Source organism: Triticum dicoccoides, chromosome 7B (assembly GCF_002162155.2).
Source record: "Triticum dicoccoides isolate Atlit2015 ecotype Zavitan chromosome 7B, WEW_v2.0, whole genome shotgun sequence".
Taxonomy (NCBI): domain Eukaryota; kingdom Viridiplantae; phylum Streptophyta; class Magnoliopsida; order Poales; family Poaceae; genus Triticum; species Triticum dicoccoides.
Genome location: NC_041393.1, coordinates 495,065,706 through 495,077,481, shown reverse-complemented (window position 1 = coordinate 495,077,481; position 11,776 = coordinate 495,065,706).

Genomic DNA, 11,776 nt, shown 5'->3' with positions numbered 1-11,776 from the left:
GGCCGAAGGGCGGTTGAATCGAATTTGGGGCGAATTTCTGTGGGGGGAGGGGGGAGGATTTTCGTGCGGTGGGCGGGGGGAGTTTGGCGCATGGTCAGTTTCTCCAAGTGCAGTCCCACGTGTCAGTGAAGAGGCAAGCCGAAGTGCGTTCCGTTTGTGTGAGCCGTGTGCAGGACCGAACATGTGTGGGGTGCAAGGCGACCGCGACAGGAGTGCTGTGAGTGTACCACCTTTTTTCCTTTTAAACTCGGTGCTTCGCCCCCTAAAAAAATGTTGCTTTGCGCGATCCGTCGATACTACTACTAGTAATCCGGTAATCCTGACTAAAACGGCGCGGGTCTTTTCCCGCGCGATATGCTGGGAGGTTGGCTTAGTTGGGTTTTTTAGATTTGTCTCGGTTCAATAAAAAGCAGAGTTGGTGATGATGGTGTGCCTGTCATCCTGTAATATAGGCCGTCCGATTTATATCTAACGGATAGGAAGGAAACTATGACAATTTACCCGCACTCCTCTCCACATTTGCAAATAAGGCTTTCCCTCGTTCATCCTTTTCTCCCACAAGATCTTGATCTTTTGTGCACTAGTACTCCTACAATATGTATATTATTGTGAAAGTTCATATACACCGGCCGAGATTAATGCAAACACGACAGATTTTCATTACATTTCGAACTTTTATAAGAGAGAAAAAAAAAGAAACCCGACCCTAAACCTATTCTACGACGGCGACCGACGTCCTCCATCTACGATCTCTATGTACGGGGGCGGGGTTCAAGACCCATGAAGTGAAGGTGCGGTCTCCGGCGAGGAAGAGTAGAACATGGGATATGGACCGGCCAGTTGGCACACCATGCCCTGCCGCCTCCCATGCCCTACTCACCCTTGGAGGAGTCCCTGACCTCGGCGGTGCCGGACGTTGGACGGCGGCAAGTAGGACGCGTGGCTGACGGTGCTCCCGTCGTCGGCCGCCAGCATGGCCACCGCTTGTGCGGTCGCGTCCGCGTCCTGCTAAGCCGCTATTGCGTCACGAGAGGCGACTTGAGCGAGGGCGGTGACCTCGAGCTTCATCCCCGAAGACAAGCTCTCCTGCAGAGCATTCACACTTGCGGTCATGGCGGATGTGGTGCCAGGTAGGAGGATGATGCGCTATGGTGTGGAGGTTAGCTGGGAGTTGCCGCTTTAAGTAGCGCATTCCGGTGAGGCCAAGCGTCCGGGTGCGTCATTAAGTCGCCGGAGTTGGTTCCTCGGGCACCGAGCCTCTTAACGACGACATACGAACGGACGACATGAATGCGGGCAGCTGGCGTCGGCTGGGAACGAACCGCGCGATGACGCGAGGGACGAGGGCTTTGGTGTGCCAGGGTAGTCAGCAGCGGTCGTGGCAACGTTGGAGATGCCCTTTGCTCAAATGCGATCCCCGCATGTCATTGAAAAAGCAAGACGACCCGGCATGGTCTCAGGTCCACAGGATGCAGTTGGCCGCACTACACCACTCCGCGGACGCGTCGCGTCGCCCCGTGCATCCTCGACGAGCCGGGTGTTGGGGTGTGTTTGGATTGTGGCCAAAGTGCACCTTACCAAAATTTTGGTCATGACCCAAAGATTGGTCTTTGTTTGGATGGTTGCCATTTCTTTGGCATGCCAATGAACTCTAGCCAACTCTAGTTCATTTTTTTGCCAATGTCGGCCAAATCATGGGCAACCAATACCTCAACCAAAATTTTGGCTACCCAATGCTTTGATGGGGTAACCTTGGGCACAAACCAAACATACCATTGGTCGTGCCACAGCACAAACGCCACCCTCGGCACAATGAAACCGACCGTGTCTATTGACGATATTAGCGTGTCGCTGACCGCGGTCGCCGTGTCCAGAGGCGGTGCTGGAGTTGCGCCCCGTTGTTGGCCCCAAAGACACACATGAACGGTTGTCGGTGGCGAGGAGGTCGTGGGCCAGCTCCTCCATTGGACTAGTTTGCGCTACGTCGTCCCGATGGGTGTGCCCCACATGTCGATTTCCTTGTTTTCCTGGTCATATTCGAGCGTCAGTGCTCCTCATTGCGCATTAGGCCTTTCACTATGTAGGCCAAGAAAGACAACTTATTGATTATTTGAGCCGTTCAAGTGTAATCAAGTGGCGTTTGCTTATTTCTCATTCCTCTCCAACCCTCTTCTCCACGATCATGTCGCCCTCTAGTCGAGTCTATCCTCCCGCATGCCTCATTGGAACATTCCGCCGAGTATCATTCGCATGTACCCACCCTAGTCCTCTGTCAACAGATCTCCAGACCCCGAGATGAAATCGAGAGGCAACGAGTGGGGGCACGTGATACCTAAGGCGGATTCAAAATTTTGAACCGGTGATCATAGCATCCGCAAATCATATATAAAGGGTATTCAATGTTCGTCTCGTTTTTGAACGTACAATATACTCCCTCCTATCCTTTCTACCTTACATATAAGTTTTATGTGTAGTCAAAATATCTCTACTATGATAAAAAAGGTATCAACATTCAACAACGCCCAATCAATATTGTTAGGTTCGTACGTACTCCTAGATTTGTACTCGAGATGGTTTCCAATTTGACTATTGACAAGATTAATAGTACTCCTTTCACATAGGTGAATAAGTCATCTTAGGCTGTGCACCGTGACCAAGGAGGAGGGGCAAACAAGATACATTAATGTTTATTTGCTAATTAATAGTATTGCATGCAATGAACTAACCACTACATGTCATGTTTGATAGTCTTAGGTCATTAGAAGCATGCACACCCCCATCTCTTATTGGTTCATATGTCAAGAAACAAGAATCGAGGTAGAAGTTAATGCACCGCACCTACGTGTTTTGGGATTATTTGGTTTTCGTAAGATGACTTACACACCTAGACGGAGGGAGTACATGAGATGTATAATGTGAAAATTATATCATTGGAAACTCCTTTCACATACGAAATTGACCATATGCTTTGTGTAAGTTGCATGTCATATATTATTACTCTAACATTTGTGTAAGTTGCATGTCATATATTATTACTCTAACATTTGTTCTAAGTAGTATAGTGGAAGTTGATCCTCTGACGTAGGTATCCCTGCCTTACCCTCCCTTTGGGTCACTTACTGGCGGACCTCATGCTTGCTAGGCCCCGCATGTCAGTTACTCAATGGGTTCGGCCACGTCAGGGGATCCTCATCCGTACTATACTCCCTCTGTTTTTATTTACTCCGCATAAAACAGAGGGAGTAGTGGTATAATAAATGACGCGGGCGGGGGAGGGAGAGGGACGTTGGTTTGCTCTCAACTGCGGCCCCACAAGCGAGCGAAAACGACAGACGAAGCGCGTTCGATTCGGTGAGCGATGTGGAGGGTCCAGCGTGCCGGGCTGCAACGCGAATGCGACAAGAGCGATGTACAGTCAAAACCGATTGACCGGTCATCATCGGAACCACTATTCACACCAGAACCTTCACTGCTTGGCCTACGCCAGCCACTGCCCTAAAACCACACCAAATCTCCAGCCCATTCCCCCACCTTTCGATCCCCTAGCCTGCATCAAGCGTCCCCTAGTTCGCCGGAAAGCCATGGTGCGCCGCAAGATCACTTACTACAAGATGCTGACGCCGGAGCGCCGCGCAGAAATCGCGGCGGCGATCGGCGCCACAGACCTTCGTTCCCAAGCTCGCTTTGCGGCGGGCCAATCCCCGAGTTCTCTGGAGCCAAGCTACGAGGAGGAGGAAGCCGATCCAATGTTCATTGCGGAGGTCACGGCGCAGAAGGCCCCCGATGGGTATGAGACGATGGACGTCGACTTCGTGCCGGCGTCCGAGTCCCCCATGGTGCAGGCGGACCAGCGGTTCAACATGGCGATACTAAAGGAGGACCGGGAGGCAGAGGCTCAACTCGACGCGGAGCGCGCGCATGCCACTACCATCGAGGCTCTCCTGCAGGCGGAACCGGATGTCGTGGATGTGAACTGGGCGGCGGAGGCTCAACTTGAGGCAGAGCGCGCGGATGCCGCTGCCTTCGAGGCCCTCCTGCAGGCGGAACCGGACGTCCTGGACATGAACCGGGCGGCAGAGGCTCGACTCGACGCAGAGCGCGCGGATGCCGCTCTCATCGACGCCCTCCTGCGGGCAAAACCGGAAGTCTTGGACTTGAACCGGGCGGCGGAGGCTCGACTCGATGCGGAGCGCGCGGATGCCGCTCTCATCGACGCCCTCCTGCAGGCTGAACCGGAAGTCCTAGACTTGAACCGGGCGTCGGAGGCTTAACTCGACGCGGAGCGCACGGATGCCGCTGCCATCGAGGCCCTCCTGCAGGCGGAACCGGACGTCCTCGACTTGAACTGGGCTGTGCTCTCCTCCGTGCAGAGCGCCCGCACGCTCCGCTTGAACGAGTAGCTGGAGGCCGAGGACAACCACGGTGCGGACACACACGTCGGCAGCGACGGCTGGTTCACGCCGGCAGCCAAAGATGACGAGGCCGTCTCTTTCCGCGAGCAGTGATAGTTTTTCTTTATGTTGTTGTTTTTATTATTATGGATCTTTTGCTGTGTAAAAACATACTATTTGTTATGCAAGTCGCCTGACTTGGGTCAGTCTACCATTTCAGGCAGTTGGATGAATATCCTACGTCTCCTAACCCTTCTTTCCTTCTTCCTCACCTCTTCTTCTGCCCCAACAGACCACCGCACGGGGCGTACGGATACTCTGGTTGGATAAACATACTCTATGAACAAAAATTATGTGTCAGCGATAGGATGGCTGAGTTTGGTTTGTTCACATGTGACAACACGTGTCAGTGAGGGTGTGTTCCCTTGGTTGGGTTTGCAGCGTGCAGGAGCGACTGTGTGAGGGTGCGGTGCGACCGCGGCGTGCAGGAGCGACCGTGTGAGGGTGCGGTCCGACCGCGACAGCCGTGCGCAATTGTACCTCCTCATTTTGAAAACTTTAGGCAAGCTTGGCAAAAATGTGTGGCGAAGTTTGGCAATGCAAGGCCTAGACCCAAACAGGATAAGTACGTACATACTAGGAGTACTAGTGTTAAAAAAGAAAGGCGGGGTTTTCCTTCGATACAAATCCTTGTTTCACGTGTCAATGAATGCGAATTTTTTTCTGGAAAGACCAAAGAGCTAACCATCTCACTCCTCATCGCTTGATTAATGCAGCGCCATGCAGACGAACCTTCTCACTTCTGCATGCATGTAGGGGATATTAATATCCTTGGTTGCTAACCCCATCAATTTTGCCTCGATTAGTGTTAGTGGCCCTTTGCAAATTGTAATTTTGATATACTGGCCTTGTGTACAAAAAAATGGAGGTAGTAACTATATTTGAATTCCTTGCCCATTGCGGTGACGTCGACGACTTTTTTTGTGTGGTTTGGCGAAGTGCGTTCGACGGGGAACACCACTGAGGGAGACCACGGTAAGTCGTTCGCAAGTGCCGCCTGCAAGCCGAGACAACCACCTTATTTGCATCCAGGAAGTCCTTTACTAGTACTACTACTAGGAGTACTAGTGCGGTGAGATGGTTTCTCGAAGAAGACGATGGAGAAGCGGAGTCAGCGAAGAGTGAAATGATAGTTGCTTCGTCCGTGCTTTGTGATTTGACGCCTCACTGCTTTGTGATTTGTCATAGAAGGGATAGGGGAGTAAACTCTATGCTCTATACTGTACTACTCCTACATGCGTCCAAGCATGGGAGAAAGAGGAGAGACGTTGCATTTTTCTATTCCTTCAATCAATCAATCAGGGAGCTTCGGTTCCATCTTTTTGGCTTTGGCAATGCCGTCCACAATGGTTCCCAGGATGCCAAAAGCTATTTTCACATTTGGCTACACAATGTGGATGCCCTTAACCGTACCACTTGGTTTTGCTCCTGTGTGCTATCTATAAAAATCTGAATTATATTGATCTAAAAAATTATAGAATCAAAGATTATTAAAAAGGAGGTGATTTTGCCGCGCGGATGGTGGGGGAGGTTTCTTATTTTTGGAGGACGTTGTCCTGGCGGTTTGCTAACATGCGGTCCCACATGCCAGTGCTTTACCAAGCTGATCCGCGTCCCACATGAGGCAGAAGAACGGCAGAAGCAACACGTGGTTAAGTTGAAGAAGATGAGGGAGAAGCGGATTCAGCAACGAGTGAAATGATGGTTGCTTCGTCCCTCCAACTTCTTTTTTTAGCATTATTACTTCGTCCCTTCAACTTAACTACCGGAAAGGTGCATCTTTGTAATTTGACGCCTCATTGCTCATTACTACGCCGGCGCCATGACTGGGGTGCTTCACCTCGGCTGCTCTGCACTGTATTTCGGTATGGCACGTGGACCCGGTAGCTTGATGTCCCACATGTCGGCGGAAGGGACTAGAAGATTTATGAAAGCGAGTGCTCCACTCTTACGACGAAGGAGTAGACGACACGACGGCTGTCGTGGTTCTAAGCCTGACAGTAGAGTGGGGGGTAGGTATGGAGAGGCAAGGTCCTAGCTATGGAGAGGTTGTAAACACAAGGGATGTACGAGTTCAGGGCCTTCTCGGAAGAAGTAATAGCCCTACGTCTCGGAGCCCGGAGGCGGTCGAGTGGATTATGAGTATGTGAGTTACAAGATGCCGAACCCCTCTGCCTGTTGAGGGGGGTGGCTTATATAGAGTGCGCCAGGACCCCAGCCAACCCACGTAGGAGAGGGTTTAAGGTGAGTTAAGTCTGGGGCGTTATTGGTAACGCCCCACATAAAGTGTCTTTACTATCATAAAGCCTGCTTAATTACATGCCATTGAAGTGCAGAGTGCCTCTTGACCTCCGGGTGGTCGAGTGAGTCTTCGTGGTCGAGTCCTTCAAGTCAGTCGAGTGAGTCCTTCGTTGGTCGACTGGAAGGCGACCTCTTCTAAGGATGTCCTTGGGTAAGGTACTTGGATCAGGTCCATGACCCTACCCTAGGTACATAACCCCATCATTAGCCCCCGAATGGATTGAGGCTTTGAGTGAGGAAGGAGTTGATGTCGTTTCCGATTAACCTTTGCGCTCTGGTCGTGCGCTGTTCTGGACCAAAGAATCTCTTCGTCGACAGTGAGCAACTTGTCTTCAGTCGACTCGATCCATTCTCTTCTTTCGTCGAGTGATCTTTCGGGCTTCGACGATCTCCGAGCGACGGATCGCAGGAAACCCCGTGTCTGACAGACTGATCTGCTGTTCGCGGATTCCGCGGGATGCGAAATTTGGGGACGCGCGCGAAGCGGAGCGGACCGCGGCGTTCGGATGGGACGGGACATAGACGCCTCGATCTCCGCGCCGCTTTCTTCGCCATGTATCCCGTCTGCATAACTGCTCCCGGATATGATTAGATCGACCGGGCCCACCTGTCATCCACTCGGAAGGGACCTTATAAATGCGCCCGGCGAGGATTTCTGTACTATGCCTCAGCATTCTCTCTCTCTCTCTCTGCTCCCTTCGTCCCCGTCCAGCGCGCTCGCTCTCGCCCCCGCACAACTTCCCCACGCGCATCTCGCCGGCCATCATGGCCAAGGTGAAGACGGCGGCGCTGGAACGTGCGAAGAAGGCGTCGGCGTCGGAGAAGGCGAAGGGGAGATCTACCAGCCGCGGCGGGTCCTCGTCCAGATCCCGCCTGCCGAAGGGCTGGGTCCAAGGAGACTGGATCCAGTCGACCATCACAGAGAAAGACCTCCTCGACATGGCCAACGAGGGCTTGATCCCTCATGGAGCTGCGAGGCTTCCGGGGAAGGAGTGGCAGCACCAGCCAGAAGAGGGTGAGTGTGTACTCTTGGCCACCCATGTTGATCGTGGATTTTCTTTGCCGCCGAGTATTTTCTTCCGTGGCTTCTTGAACTTCTTCGGAGCGCAGCTCCACCACTTTACCCCAAATTCTATTGCCTATCTTGCCGCGTTCGTGTCCATGTGTGAGGGTTTCCTGGGCTGTCGACTGCACTGGGGTTTGTTCAAGCACATATTCACGTGTCGCTCTCAGACCGTGAAGAAGGCGAGCCCAGGCGATGAAAGGACCCGAGTCATCCAAATGTGTGGGGGTCTGGGCATCCAGGTGAGGAATAAGAGCACCTTCCCGCCCATGACCTTTCCCGAGTCAGTCAGAGGCTGGCAGTCGACCTGGTTCTACTGCCAGGACCAGTCGACGCCGGGGCAGTCGAGTGGACTCCCACAGTTTACCATGGACCGAGTGAACAAGCCATCCTCTCTGAAGTTGATTCCGGAGGAGAAAGCTGACGTGAAGATGTTGATGGAGCGCGTGGTGCAGTTGGTTCGGGAGGGAGTGACGGGCATGGACCTCCTGGAGGTCTTCCTCAGGCGTCGCATCCAGCCCCTTCAGTTCCGGAGCCACTGCATGTGGTTGTACTGTGGGACTGAAGACAAGACTCGAGTCCATCCAGAAGCAGTCGACGATGTCACTCTGGAAAGATGGATGGTAGCCGTTACCGGAAACAAGGATAACCCACGCGGAGCCAGAAGGATTCCCCCACTCGACCACAACAGCGATCCAAACAAGGTACATTTGCTCTGCTCTCCACTGTGTTCTTGTCGCATTCATTTCTGTTTATCCTGTCGACTGGTCGACTGATCCTTGTCTTGATATCTGCTAGGCTCTCACCGAACTGTACTCGATGCCCAATGGGGCACAAGCTCCGACTGAGGAGGGTGAGGTGAGTGGGGGCGAGAGCCAGGAAGAGGAGGAATGGGACTCGGACGTTGCAGAGGATGATGACGACGATGATGATGATGACGGTGATGAAGACGACGTTGAGGATGAGGAAGAAGAGGAGGAGGAGGTCGTACCACCGCGCTCAGAAAGGCGGTCGAAGCTTGTCCACGACCCTTCGACTGAACGTGGCAAGGGGGTTGCGACCGTTGTTCAGTCGACCAAGCGCCCTCGAACCACCTCTCCAGTGCCGACTGAAAAGGCACCGAAGCAGCCCAGGGCGGCCCCGTCGAAGACGATCAAGCTCCTCCCGAAGATGAAGGTGTCCATCCCTACCATATCAGGGTAATCGTGCTGTTTGAATCTTCTTATTTTGTGTGAACTTTGTCTCTGGTCGACGCTAAAGTTAGTCGACTGATCCTTTGGAGTTGCAGTGCTGCTACTTCTGAAACCTCAGCCCGGGCTGATGACCATGAGATGGAGGACGCAGCAACTTCGAAACCAGGTACTGTATTCTTAACACCGTTCTTAGTCGACTGACTCGCGATCTCTGATCCTGATTCTTCTCCGTAGCTCCACCCAATGTTGTTATCGATCTCCCTGATGATGATGAGGATGAAGAACCACTGAAGCGCAGGAGGAGTCGGAAAGCGTCCGCCAGTAAGGTGCCTCAGGATGTGACAGCGCCTGAGATTCTGACTGCGGAGGAAGAGAACACCACTCGACACACAGTGTCCTTCGCAGATCCATTGACGAGTGCTCAGCAGCCCTCCCTCTTCACGACGCACCACGTCCCAGAGGACCAAGCTGGTGCGGCGAAGGAAGCGATACGCCAGGCGGGAATCATGATGGAGCAGTTGAAGACCATCCGGGATGCGAGCCAGGCAGCTTATGACGCCAGTTCTACCCTCCAAAGCAATGTTCAGGTCAGTCGACCACCGTTTGTTCTGTTGGATATGCTACCAAAAACTTTTCCTTTCCGAAATTTATAGTAGTCACCCACTGGGTGTGTCGATTAAACTCCGTGTGAGCGGGGGCACGCTGAGTGCACCCGCTGGGTGTAGTCCCCAAGGCTAAGGTCGACTGCTGGCAGTCGGCCTTAGGCTTTATGATGTCAATCTTTCTGTCAGTCGACTATGTCGACTGGATTTCACAAACCGGTGGGGGCACGCTGAGTGCACCCACTGGGTGTAGTCCCCGAGACTGTGGTCGACTGCTTGCAGTTGATCACAGTCTTAAAGAATACATCTCTCCTTTTTTTTTGAGGTCGACTGGTCGACTTTGTCTTCAACAGAATTAGTGGGGGCACGCTGAGTGCACCCACTGGGTGTAGTCCCCGAGACTACGGTCGAATGCTTGTATTCGGTTGTAGTCTTAGAAACGTGTGTTTTTTCCTTTTTCACTCGGAAGTGAATTATATTTGACATTTAGTCGATTGGTTCTTCGCAGAACTCTTGTGATCTTGTGGCTCGCTACTCTGAGCTGGAAAACAAGCACACTCAACTCGAGCTAAGCTTGAAGTTAGTTCAGGAGAAGCTGACGAAGGCAAAGGAGGAGACCGAAGGTATGTTTGGTGAGACCCTGACGACTGCTTTTCCCCTTGCTTGTTTCAAAAATCTGACCTTGCTGTAACTTGCAGGTAAGGTAAGGGAGGCCCAACAGAAGAAAGACCTCGAACTAGCTGAGAAGATCAAGCTTGCTGACGAGAAGTTAGCTTCAGTCACCAAGCTTGAACAAGACAATACCAATCTGAAAGCTGCTCTTGGGATCGCCAACAAGGAGGTCAGTCGACTGAAAACTGATAAAGCTGCCCTGACCGACCAAGTCAGCAAATTGACTGGGAAGAAAACTGATCTGGAGGCCTTCCTGAGTGGTCTTGCCAAGAAGCTGTTTCTTATGCTTGAAGGTAAACCTCTATGCTTGGCAAACATTTCCAATTGTGGTTTTTCCATTCGACCATCCCCTTGACTTAGTGATCATCCTTGCAGAATTTTGTCAAAACTTTGAAGAAGAAACTAGCCGGCTGGAGCCAAACCTCGACCCCATCAATTCTCCGGCGAACAACAAAGTTGCCATGGATGTTTTCCGACTGGAGTCTCGTGTTGCAGCTGTCGTGGACTATCTCGCAAGGCTGAAGGCCGCCACATCTCGCATCGACTCGACGCTCTGGCCTGAGGAGACACTTCAGAATGACCTTGAGTCGCTGATGGCCCGCTTGAACACGATCCCTGGTCGAGTGCAGGAATGGAAGAAGTCCTCGGCTCGGTGTGGTGCAGATGTTGCTCTGTGTCTGGCCCGAGTCCACTGTAAAGATGCGCGAGAAGAGAAGCTGGCGGCTCTTCGGGTGGCCAACACCAAGAAACACGACTTCAGGTGCTTTATGGAAACTTTCCTTGCAGCTGCCACTCGGATCGCCGACGGAATTGACCTTGATGAATTCGTTGCACCTTCCAGCCCTCCACAGGAGGGGTAAAAAACTTCTTCTGGCTTGACACTTTAAATTTGCCTCGGTATGCCGAGTGGAATTGTAACCGATAAACCTTAACAGGCTTAACGCCTGAGCACTTTCGGTTCCCTCAGATATCGATTCAAACTTGAATTTGGTGCTTGAATATGATTGCTTTTGGCTCGAAATGTCTTTTGTAGGTTCAAAGCAAGGCGCCTTTACTGCAATCGACTTATTCTTTAGTCCACTTAGGCGAGCACTGGGCTGCGGCTAAGCCTCCGAGTGGAAGCCCGACTTACCACTCGGTAGGATTTCTATAACTTAGGCGAGCACTGGGCCGCAGCTAAGCCCCCGAGTGAGAGGTTTGCTCTTCACTCGGTAGGATTTTTATAACTTAGGCGAGTGCTTGGACTGCAGCTAAGCCTCCGAGTGAGAGGGTCGCTCTTCACTCGGTAGGATTTTTGTAACTTAGGCGAGCACAGGGCTGCAGCTAAGCCTCCGAGTGAGAGGTTTGCTCTTCACTCGGTAGGATTTTTATAACTTAGGCGAGTGCTTGGACTGCAGCTAAGCCCCCGAGTGAGAGGGTTGCTCTCCACTCGGTAGGATTTTTGACAACTTAGGCGAGCACAGGGCTGCAGCTAAGCCCCCGAGTGAGAGGTTT